The sequence below is a fragment of the Vulpes vulpes genome, chromosome 9, assembly GCF_048418805.1.
Source record: "Vulpes vulpes isolate BD-2025 chromosome 9, VulVul3, whole genome shotgun sequence".
Classification (NCBI taxonomy): Eukaryota; Metazoa; Chordata; class Mammalia; order Carnivora; family Canidae; genus Vulpes; species Vulpes vulpes.
Window position 1 is genome coordinate 12,117,437 of NC_132788.1, and position 11,400 is coordinate 12,128,836.

At 43.6% G+C, this 11,400-nt stretch overlaps 1 long non-coding RNA gene across 2 annotated transcripts; it reads left to right on the forward strand.

Annotated features, from left to right (window-relative positions):
- Positions 1 to 1,471: 1,471 nt before the first annotated feature.
- On the forward strand, positions 1,472 to 9,188 carry LOC140594048 (uncharacterized). 2 transcript variants are annotated; one of them, XR_011994578.1, is made up of 3 exons: positions 1,472 to 1,529; positions 5,796 to 8,251; positions 8,805 to 9,188. It is a non-coding gene; the product is annotated as an uncharacterized lncRNA (long non-coding RNA). The 2 variants fall into 2 exon arrangements; XR_011994577.1 differs by having other exon boundaries at positions 5,796 to 9,188.
- The last annotated feature ends 2,212 nt before the right edge of the window (positions 9,189 to 11,400 follow it).

Here is an 11,400-nt window from a genome sequence, read left to right on the forward strand (position 1 = left end):
TAATTCTCAGGCTAAATTAGTACTGTGTGTGCTAGTTTAAAGTTTTCCTTTGGGAACCTGCATCATTGCTTCTGGTACTAGCTGTTCCTCTTTTATTGAACAGTAGCAAATGTGCTACCCAGTTTTAAATCCATATTTGGCAAGTTCTCCATGGTGCAGTGTCAAAAGAGGAGATGGGGCCAGCTTTCCTTGATTTTTATAAGAGATGCAATTCTTTATTTGAAAAGATGTTTGCCAACCGTTTACATTAAAAATAAATATATCTACACAAATGCTATTTGGCTCAAATTAGGATAAGCTATGCTTTGACTTTAGATGAGATGAATTGTTTGCTAGAATGGAGATTTATTCAATATTCAGCAAACACTTATTGACTTTTCACTATTGGCCAGGAATAGTATTAAATACCATGAGGTTTGTGTTGATAAATGAGATAATCCCTGCCTTCAAATCACTCATAGTCTCTTGAGGGAGACATATAATAAAAGATCAATGGCACATTGTGGGGCACTGGGGGGCTTAATCGCTTAAGCCCCTGACTCTTGATTTCGGCTCAGGCCATGATCTCAGGGCTGTGATTCAGCCCTGTGTCAGGCTCAGTGCTGGGCTCGGAGCCTCCTTAAGATTCTCTCTCTCCTGCTCCCTCTAATTCCTCAACTCCTCTACCTGCCCAGTGCTCACCTGTGCTCTCTCTCTCCCAAAATAATAATAATAATAATAATAATAATAATAATAATGGCACATTGTAATTAATATTTAGGTATACATAAGCACAGGAAGCTTTAAAGCCATTTTCAGGGATCCAGACATGGAACACCAGACTCAGATTATCAGCAATTACCTATGTGCATCCTTAGTTTTTTGAGTTTCCCAAGTGTTCTCTACATGTTACCAGGTTTGATAGCCTGTTCTCTTTAAGTCATTCCTCAAATATCACCTTCCTCCTGAGTCTTCCATGACCATCAGCTTTAAAATTGTATCTTCTGCCCACTTCTATCCCAGCTCCATCCCCCACCCTGTATTCTCTACTCTTCTTCTGGGCTTTCTTTCTTTCTCTCCAGCAACTGTCACCATTGGATAGAATACATATTTCACTTTTTATTTCTGATTATTATTATTAATTAGCTCTTTTTCTGTTCCCTCACTAGAAATGTAAGCTCTGTCCTTATATAGTCATATTCTGAGCACCTAGAAGAGTGGCTGTCATATAGGGAGTGCTCAGTAAATATTTGTTGACCAAAATTAAGGATGAGGACTTTTATCATTTGTACAAAGTTAAGGATATATCTAATGGCCTGTCCATTGTATTTTTATTCTTTGCATAGCCAAAAACTTCTAAGGGGGACAATATTAGATAAAAGTCAGATGGGAAAGTTATCTTGCAATTAATTAATATTTATCGAGTTGCTGTTACACATTAGACACAGTGCTGGATAATGTAGTAAATACCGGAAGCTCAAGAGAGAGCTTTGCCTTCAAGTATCCTACAGTTTAATTGGGAAGGGAGATATGAAACCATGAACAAAAAGGTAAGAACACAGAAAAATCGTATCGGGTACATTAGGCAGAAAAAGAGGAAGAGTTAAGGGAAAGCCTAAGCAACCTTGGCTGAGTTGACAGAGGGTAGGCTGGTTGGTCAGGAAAATTTCCTGGAAAACATGGGACTTGATGTGGGGTGCAGGATTTAGGGAGAAACGAAGGAAGGCTATGGGGGAGGGGTGATGGAGGCAGAGAAATGTGTGACTCTACAAAGCTATGGCAATGGGTGACATATTCTAGCATGAAAGAACCCTTAGATCTTTGCATGAGTGTTCTTTAGCAAAGTTATCTTGGGACACAGTAAACTTATTCCCGTAATGCTACCTTTGCTCCAACCATTGTGAAATGCCCCTTTGGAAATGATCTTTGGAGACTGTGACTTGTGTTTTTGAACTTTCTCACTGGGGACATCCTTCATTACTGGTGAAGCTATTTAATATTTTGAGAAAATCTAACAGTGGTTCCAGCTATAACAGTGGTTCAAGCTGGGTGCTATAGAATGAATGTTTGTGTCCCCCACACTCCCAAATTTACATGTGAAATTCTAGGACCCAAGATGATGGAATTAGGAGGTGGGGGCCTTTGAGGGCTCTCATTGGATTAATAATGGGATTAGTGCCTTTATAAAAGAGACTTCAGAGAACTCTCTCATTCCTTCTGCTATGTGAGGACAGAGAAAAGATGGCTGTCTATGAGACCCCAATCAGTTGGGGTCTTGATCTTAGACTTTGAAGCCTCTAGAACCAGGAGAAATGAATCTTTGTTGCTTTTAAACCACCCAGTCTATGAGCACCTGGGTGGCTTTAGTCAGTTAAGCATCTGCCCCGTCTCAGGTCATGATCTTGAGGTTCTAGAGTTGAGCCTCTCCTCCCCCGCCACCCCCCCCATCAGGATCCCTGCTCAGTGGGGAGTCTGCTTCTCTTTCTGCCCCTCCTCTCACTTGTGCTCACTCTTTCTCACTCTCTTTCTCTCAAACAAATAAATAAATAAAAATAAATAAATAAACCACCCAATCTATGGTATTTTGGTATAGAGCCTGGGTGAACTGAGATACTGGGTTAATAAAGTGACTGATCAAGCTGGACAAGGCCATTTTGGCCTCCACCAAAGGATTTTAAAGTAATGGGCTAGATTTTCAGATGTGTCTCCTGCACTAGAGCTGAAGGCAACTCCCAAGTCGGGATTTAAAAACGTGTTGGGGAGAACTGTGCCTTTGTCATACATCAACTTCTAAGATGACTGTTTTGAAAGCCATTGCTCATTTGCATGAATAATTGCTTAAAAAAAGAAGCATTACTCCTTAAGAAGTCACTCTTCACTATTGTAAAAATGGATTCCTTTCTAATTTCTCTGAATTCCTTCTACGAGCCCTTTGCGTATGGGAATGTTTTCTCTGCTTCTGTATTTATTGGAATTGAACCAATTTAACTGTGATGTTGAGAAATGACCTCTCTGACTCAAGAAAATCATAGGGAAAAGAGCACAAACTTAGCTCTTATTTAATTGTTACATGAGCATTATTGGTGTAGGCGAAGGAGATAACTAACTTTGACTTTGTCCTTAATATAAAAGAGAAAAGTCAGGCAGTGGCTACATTGTGCGAACCAGACATGGTGCCCCCATGGTGCCCCACTTCTCCCTTTATGCTCTCCCATATCCAACTGTAAGCCTCAAACTCTGGCCTCAGGCCTCAGTCCTGAGATGCTCAGATGACTGGCTAGCTGTGAGCATGATCATCACTAAACTTTGCCTTGGCTTTCCTGAGTAGATGCCATTTCCATGTTCTTAACGTTGGATTCTTTGGTGGTAGAGGGATTATAATCACCAAACCATTTCTATTTTATGTATACATGAGCAGACCAGTAATCGCATTTGATATTTGGCATCTATAGAAATTATTCACGTATAGGAGCTTACAGACGACTTTGGCAGGACCCCGTGCTGACGGAGAACATTCAAAAGGCTGATCTGGTCACTGTGGCTCTGAAAGTAACTCACCTCCCTGCATCTATCCCAGGGTGGACCATGGGAGAGAGAAGAGGTTAAACTCGGCTAGAGTTTCACTAGCTGCTGACAAATAGATCCTAAGTGCGAGGGATCACTTGGGAAGAACCAGCCTTGTTAAAAGGGGGCAAGGTCAAGTTTCAGGAATGGCAGTTCAATTGTCACCTCAGGTCTTAATATCCACAAGACTTAGAGCCTGAAAGGCCCCCTGGAACCTCCTACTTACTCTGCCCTGGAATATACAGAGCATTGAAGTAGAAAGGGACTGGGGAAAAGAATTCATTTCCCCAAATTCCTATGTAATTCATCTCCAATTTGTCATTGTTGCTTAAGGTGAGTTAGACTTACCTCCCAGACTAGGTTGCATGTTTCTAGGGTATAACACAGAATATATGCCCTTAATCTGTCTCCACTTAGGTTAGCAAGCGTCAGGCTATTTGGAAACACACAGTTAAATATGTTGAGTTACTGTGAGGACTAACCACTTGTAATTGTGTTTGGGTTTCACAATATCTGTAGAAATACAGAGAGCGCAGAAATAAAGCAAGTGGGGCGGGGGCACAGTGCATTCTGTTACAGGCAAAGTGACAAGAGACAAATTATCTTAGGGCAGACTTTCCTACCCCTCCGTAGTCCCAGAGCTGTATAAGTCACTTCGCTGTGTGGTTTTGGCTTTTTAGTGGTGATCACTGTCAGACCTGTACTTTTAAAGGCAACGTACCAACGGGTGTTTAAGCAGGCAAAGAAAGACTCGGTATTTGCAACGAAATGCAGGAAGGACAGGAAAACACGAGCAAGTTGGCGCTTTGTGGATCATTATTGCCCTTGCTTAATAAAGTAATAGATGCTTCAAAATTACTTTGAAGTGGCTGCCAACTTCCTCCCAGCGCTGTGAAACCTGATACTTCTGCCTTTAAACCATGCGTGAAAGTGCAAACAGTAGTACTTGTGAATTCATTCAGCGACTTCCAAACTGTAGTCTATGCAGGGGATGGGAACCCAAGGGGGGGGGGGGTGGAAGGAGGGAGAAAGGGCCTCTGCAAGGTTCGGTGGTTGGATGTCAGATTTGGCTGCCTCTGAGTTATGCAGACTTGAACTTTACCGAGATAAACATTGGTTTCCCCAAATGATCTCAAGGAATTAAAGGGAGGAACTTTGATCTTCTTAACAATCTTCTTTTAATTTAATAAGCTCATGGCAGAGTTAAGTGAAAGCCAGCTCAACCCATATTTAATCAAACGCTTATCCGGCTACCAAATTTAATAGATGCGTTTCAGAAGGGGGGAAATTAGCGTCCAAATAATAAAAGGGGGGGGGCAGCAGCATATTTTCTGTGCTTGAACCGAGAGGACTAGTGCGAAGGCCTGGCTCCGTCCTCAGGCTGAGATGGTTTGTTCTGTTCTCGGCCCTCCCTCTCCGAGCAGGTGGTCCACGTGCTGAGGTTCTTGAGAATGTCCAGAGTCATTCTCCTAAGTGTCAATAAGGCCACATGGGAAATGGAGGTGTGTGGGGGGGAGCCTCATTTTTAGAACTCCATCATGGCCTTGGTTGCAGGCTCATATAATCTCTGTTGTCTTTGGGGAGAACATGCCAACGGAGTGTCGTCCTTGCCCAGTTTGCTTGCTAACCAAGGGGTTTAGAACAAAGGTTGACTCCTTGGCCGTTCGTTGCCAGATGGGTTGTGTAACAGATTCAGAAGTCTGAAATCTGTGACTTCAGCTCTTCCTGAGCAACCAGCCACTAAATCAGACAAGCAGAGAGACGATTTTCTTGTGCAACACGGTGGGAGTACCAAAGAGGCATGTGGTGAAATAGAGAAGTCTTTATGTGAACCCTGGGCCAGAACAGCACTGTTTCTCTCCCAAAAAATTCATCATCTGGCTATGGTGCAGATGTCCATGAAAACCCTGTGCTCCGCAGCAGCACTGTTCGATGGAAGACTTTCCGCAAGAAGGACCTGCTTCTATCTGTATTGTCCAGTATGGTATTTACCAGCCACATGTGGGCTGGGGCACCTGGGGTGGGGGGGGGGCCTCAGTGGTTGAGCCTCTGCCTCCAGCTTAGGTCGTGATCCCGGGGTCCTGGGATCGAGTCCCACATCATATTCCCTGCAGGGAGCCTGCTTCTCCCTCTGCCCATTGTCTCTGCCTCTCTCTGTGTGTCTCTCATAAATAAAATCTTAAAAAAAAAAAAAAAAAAAGAAAGTGCAGTGAAAGTTACTTTTACTTAATTTTGATTCATTTTAATTTCAGTGGTCCCATGTGTCTAATGGATTCTGCATCGAACAGCACAGCTCTAGAGGGACCGCAGCAGAGATATTTGTGAACACCTGCTTCATGTGTTAATACAAAATTCATGGACACCGTGTCTGGTGTAGGCTTTTAAACTTTAGGAACTTCCATTTATTTTTCTCACGAAGCCTGCAGTGCTGATCATAAAAACGAGACACATTCCTGCCATATGGTAAAGCCCTCCTTAAAAACAAGAAAGGGATGAAATGTAAAGGGGGAAAAAAATAAGCTGAAGTTACAGGTGTTTCTCGAGAAGGACTGATGATTATTTCTTGGCCAGACATTTGCTGTGATGAAAAGCAGTAATACCTCAGCAAGCAGACCACTCTCGTACTGTCACTCCTTTCGGGATGCTGGGTTCCTGCACTTTTATCTGTGTTGGAGAGCTGTCTACCTCCTTTCCAAGCCACATCTTAGAAAAACAAAACAAAACAATAAAACAGAGAGAGGAAGATGTGCTAGGTGTGGGAAAATGCTTAACGACACAGGTTTCAACTTGCTATCAAGTCATACCATATGTGGCTGCAACTTACTGATTCGGAATCTGGAACACACTGGCTGTGGAAGCACTTTTATAATTTGCTAACTTCCAAGGCTGAGCCCCGGTAGCCTATTTTACTGACCATGGAGTCCTATATGTCACTTCAAATATTTTATTTCAAAGATGATGGCTTTCCTTTTCTCGTCTGTGGGCATAGCAGTTTGCTGCTCTTAGAATCATCAAGGAGCCTTGTTTGGCTTTGTGACTGGAAGAAATTTCTGGAGAGCAAGAAAAATTGAGGGGGAAACAGACTGCCATGGAATGGATAGAAGTTGAACGGAAGTGGAAGGATCAAGTCAAGGTTGAGGACGATTGTTGGAGGTGAAATTTCATACACTTGGGAATCCTAACTGTCCCCATTCATGGAACATTTCCTTCTAGCACCTGGAACTGAGCTGGATTATGCATGTTAATAATTTCTTGTCATTTTCCTGACAACCCTCTGGAGTTGACCCTCTCCGCCTTCTGCCTCAGTGGGGAAACCAAAGTTGAGAGTTGAAACAACTCACTCAAGGTAGCCCCTCACCCTCTCCAGCTAAAAGTAGATGAGTCTGGATTTAAATGCAAGCCCGTTGAGTGCCAAAGCCCCTGCCTCCCCTGACACTGATTCTGGTGTGAAATGGAAGATGTGGGTGGTCATGATGTGTACGACCCCTTGCGGAGAGATGAAAGGGCCCCCCAAAGAGGGTGTTGGGTTGGTGGTTCCTGCTGCTGGTCTGGAAATGGGTGATGAGCTGGCGAGGAGCAAAAGGGGATCAATCGGGGAGCGACCAGCTGGTCGAGGTATGAGAATTTTAAGGAGCCAGGAGATCAGGACCCGGGGATGCCTCTTGTCGCATCTGTGTGAGGGAAAGCTCTCTGGCACCGAGCAGCCTGCAGGCTCGGACTGTTGGCCCCATTGCTGGGAATGCGTTGGACCTTGGTGGGTTTGCAATGCTCACCTTTCCAGGGAATTCGCTTCAAAGGGTGAACTATGCAAACCGGTACGTTCATTCCAGCAATCCACCTGTTTTGAATACCCGGTGCTCACTGCCAACCCTTCTACATGCCACAAACAACGAACGGAGGCCTCTTAGGCGTCACGTGCTCTTTGATGCCACCTAACAAGAACACCGACTCCACGTAGTGGATAATGTATTTTAAAAGTCAAACTTTAATTTACTTAACCTCTTATTTTAAAACCTTTTTAATCCCCTCATGAGGCTTTATACCACAACACCGTGTGGCACTAACGTGGTCCTTAAATGAGAGCATTTTCCTTGCAAGTGTATTTATAACTTTCCTCTTGATTTAGGGCTTGACAGGGCTGAGTAGAAACTAAATATAACCAGCATTTGTATTTTTCCCTCCGAAGCCTGTTGGGCATTGAAAAGGAAGGAGGAGAACACAAGCGCGTTGGGAAAAAGCCTTCCAGTGTTAATGAGCAGCTGTATGTATCTCAGGAAAACAGTTTGTAACTAAAAATAGAGTCTCTCTAACTATAGCAACTCAGAGCATTTAATACCCAGATTCTGCATGGGCAGAAATGAATTCCAAACAAGTGTGTGATTAAGGAGGGTGGAATGGTAGCGCTGAAGGGTCCGAAGAAGCAGGGCCCCGAACCCAGGGGTGCATCAGTGCCCCTCACGAACTTCAATCAAATATGCTTAGTGCATTCGCAGGAGATTTTTCTGAGTCTCCAAGACAATTAGGAATCTGTTTGTAACAATGAAGCTAAAAGGAGAAACGGTGCACACAGGCTAATTTTAGCACACTTCACCAAATTGGTTTTCTCTTTCTTTCTTTCTTTCTTTCTTTCTTTCTTTCTTTCTTTCTTTTTCTTTTTCAGGCCAAAGAGTAAGTTGAAAGAAAGAAATATAAATACTCCAAGGAAAAGGTAATTTAAGTTTCTTGGTGTGTGGCTACGGTTTACTAAAGATTCCAGGTAGGCCCAGAGCATGGAGGAGTTTTAAAATGGCCATCTCTGTTATTTTATTAGTATTTGTTAAATTTGGATAGCTCGAAACTGCAGTCTAAGCCAAATTAAAAAGTTTATTTTTATTTATTTTTTTAAATTTATTTATTCATGAGGACACAGAGAGAGAGAGGCAGAGACATAGGCAGAGGGAAAAGCAGGCTCCCCGCAGGGAGCTTGATCCCAGGACCCTGGGATCATGGCCTGAGCCTAAGGCAGACACTCAAGCACTGAGCCACCTATAGGATTTAGAACTTTCAAGAGGTATTTGTTGTTGTAACCAGTGCTATGGACTGAATTATGCCCCACCCCCACCCCCATTCATAGGTTGAAACCCTAACCACCACCGTGCTGGCATTTGGAAGTGGCATTTGGGGGGCCAGTGGGATCCAGGGGAGCTCATAAGGGCAGGGCTCTCCTGATGGGATTAGTGCCCCATTGGAGTGCTTGCTCTTTCTCTCCCTCTCTCCACTAGGTGAGAACACTGTGAAAGGAGGCCATCTGCGAGTCAGGAAGAGATCCTTCATCACGAACCAAATCTGCTGACCTCTTGATCTTGGACTTCCCAGGCGCCAGGACTATGGGAAGTCAAGTCTATTGTTCCAGCCACCCAGTCTATGGTAGTCTATTATAGCAGCGTGTGCAGACTAGTACAACTAGCATTGCCATTGTTGTGTTGCACGGCTATTGTTCAGTAACCAGGGGATGACCAATCAAGCATTTTGGTGCCTCTCCATATTCTTTTTTCCTTTCTCCATGATGAATGAAATCTTCTGGAAATGTCAACAGGTGAAGATATCTCCTAACACCTGTTCTGATCTGGACTGGCTATCACTCAATAAAGCATTTCTATCATGTGTAGATTTGTAATTTTTAATTAAAGGCCAGACCTGCAAAGCTAAGCATTTTGGTGTCTTTGGCAGTTTAGTACTGGAAAGAAGAAGAGGGAGGCTGCCAATGTTCAAATGGCTGATAGCCACACCTTTGTTTTGAAATCATAATTGTTATGTTCTTGGCCCCGGAGGATGACCTGGTTCCATAAATACCTGTGAACACATGAAGGAAAGAATACTTCCCACACTGAAGGATTTTGACCACAGTAACGCTTACTTAAAATACAGTTGGTGAGTTCCCTTCTTGCAACAACAACCGATTAACTTGAGAAATGAAAATATAATCGACTTTTTAAAAGGATACAATCGTTTTTAAATCCTTGACACACATGGTCTCATTTTTATTTGTATTTTGGAGTCAAGTCGCAGCGGCAGGTATCACGGTACCTTGCAACTGATGGAGAAACCCTGTCAGAGAAGCCCAAGTAAAAGGATAATTTGTTCCCCTCTGTGGGATACTTTCTCAGAAACTTTAAAATAATAGCTTTCCATTTCTAGAGGATTGAGACTGACCATTCTCAAACTGTTGATGCACTTTTTTTTTTTTTTTTTTTTTTGCAGCGATGGGGGGGCAAGAGCCGAGGAAGAAATTCCACTGCTGTTCTCAGATGTATATTCCCAAACATGGGTAAAAACAAGGAGGCATTTCTCGCGCTCTGTATTGTTGAAGTCCTCTTGGGTAAAAATGGACCAAAACAAAACAAAATAAAAACATTGTGGGCAGCCTCCTTCCATGGCCTGCAGAGTCCTCGGGTAGGACTGGGTGATTCTTTCCAGTCTCTTCCCAGGTCATTTTAAGTGCAATGTGAATGCTAAACTGAACCATACAAAATAACCACAACTTTTGTGGGTCAGAAATGGTCAAGTACGGGCAATTTCTTATAGCCCTCCTTAGAACAGATATTTCTCAGTTTATGTGGCACAGGTTGATTGTGACACTGCTCAGTAGTCGATCAGGCATTTTCAGCTTCCTCCTCTCCCTCCTCCTTACTCCACTACAATGATTAGTTGGTGTTTCTGGGCACTATGCACTCACTGTGTATTCAGATTTTATTGAAACACCCAAATAGGAGGGGAGGAGAGGGAAGGACTAAGGACCATAATGGTTTCTAATCATCACAAGAAATAAGAGCCTCCGGCTTAGGTAACATAGGATGCATTTTATTCCAGGGCAGAAGTCCACACAGCTCTCTATGTCTCACAAAAGAAAGGGTGGATGAAGTTGTCACTGTTACAGGAATAACCTAGAATTGGCTCTGGCTCATTTAGGAGGTCAATCATTTTCCAACATCGGTAATGAATGAGGCACACTCTGTGACTCATATACACAGTGTCCTGACCCCATGGGTGAGAACTCCTAGCATTGCCTGCGAGCCCATGGGAACCAAAGGGTTAAACTCAAAAGCCTTGAGCCTGGGCCCCAGGGAGCACGTCAAATGGGCTGCCCAGGGACTATCAAGATGACCAGGAATGCCACATGTCTGGGAAACCTCATCCAGTCTGTAAGTTATAGTCAGTTGCTTTAAAAACCCTCCTTGGCCACTGAGGCTGCATGTGTGGAGCCTCGGTGGCCCGGATCATTCAAGGCACAGAGTAAGGACAGAGCTGGAGGGCCTCACGAGCACAGCCAACGAGCTCGGGGCAAATAGGAGCCGACATTTCCAAGGGCACAGAATGAAGGCAATTGCAGCAGCACTAGGGTTGAGAGACCGTCCACCTAAAATCACCACTTCATGCATTGTGGACTGAGAACCATTTGCAGCTGAAAGGAAATACCTTGCTACAGAGAAACAGTCCTCACAGGTTTAGAGCCCCTTGAGATGGTCTTCAGTTGACCGAATTAGGACTCAAATAGCTGGAGAGGATGCCAATGAGGCCAGGGACAGGCCAAGTCTTACCTGGCTAAGAATTTCCACCGATTTTTTAGTAAGAAAGGAATTCCCTTAGAAGAGAATAGCAAAATTTCACAAAACAGTATTCGTCCTTTATTTTCTGGGTGCGGTGGTAGTAGCTGTAGCCCACCTTGTGTGTGTGAGCACGTGCTTATATTAATGGCTAAGTCATCTGTCTCTAGTTTTTTAATTTCGTAGCATGGGTTTTATGGCTCTCAAGGGACTCTTTATAAAGGCTGGAATTAAAGGGCCGTTCAGATATTTTTATAGACGTGTCTACACCAGG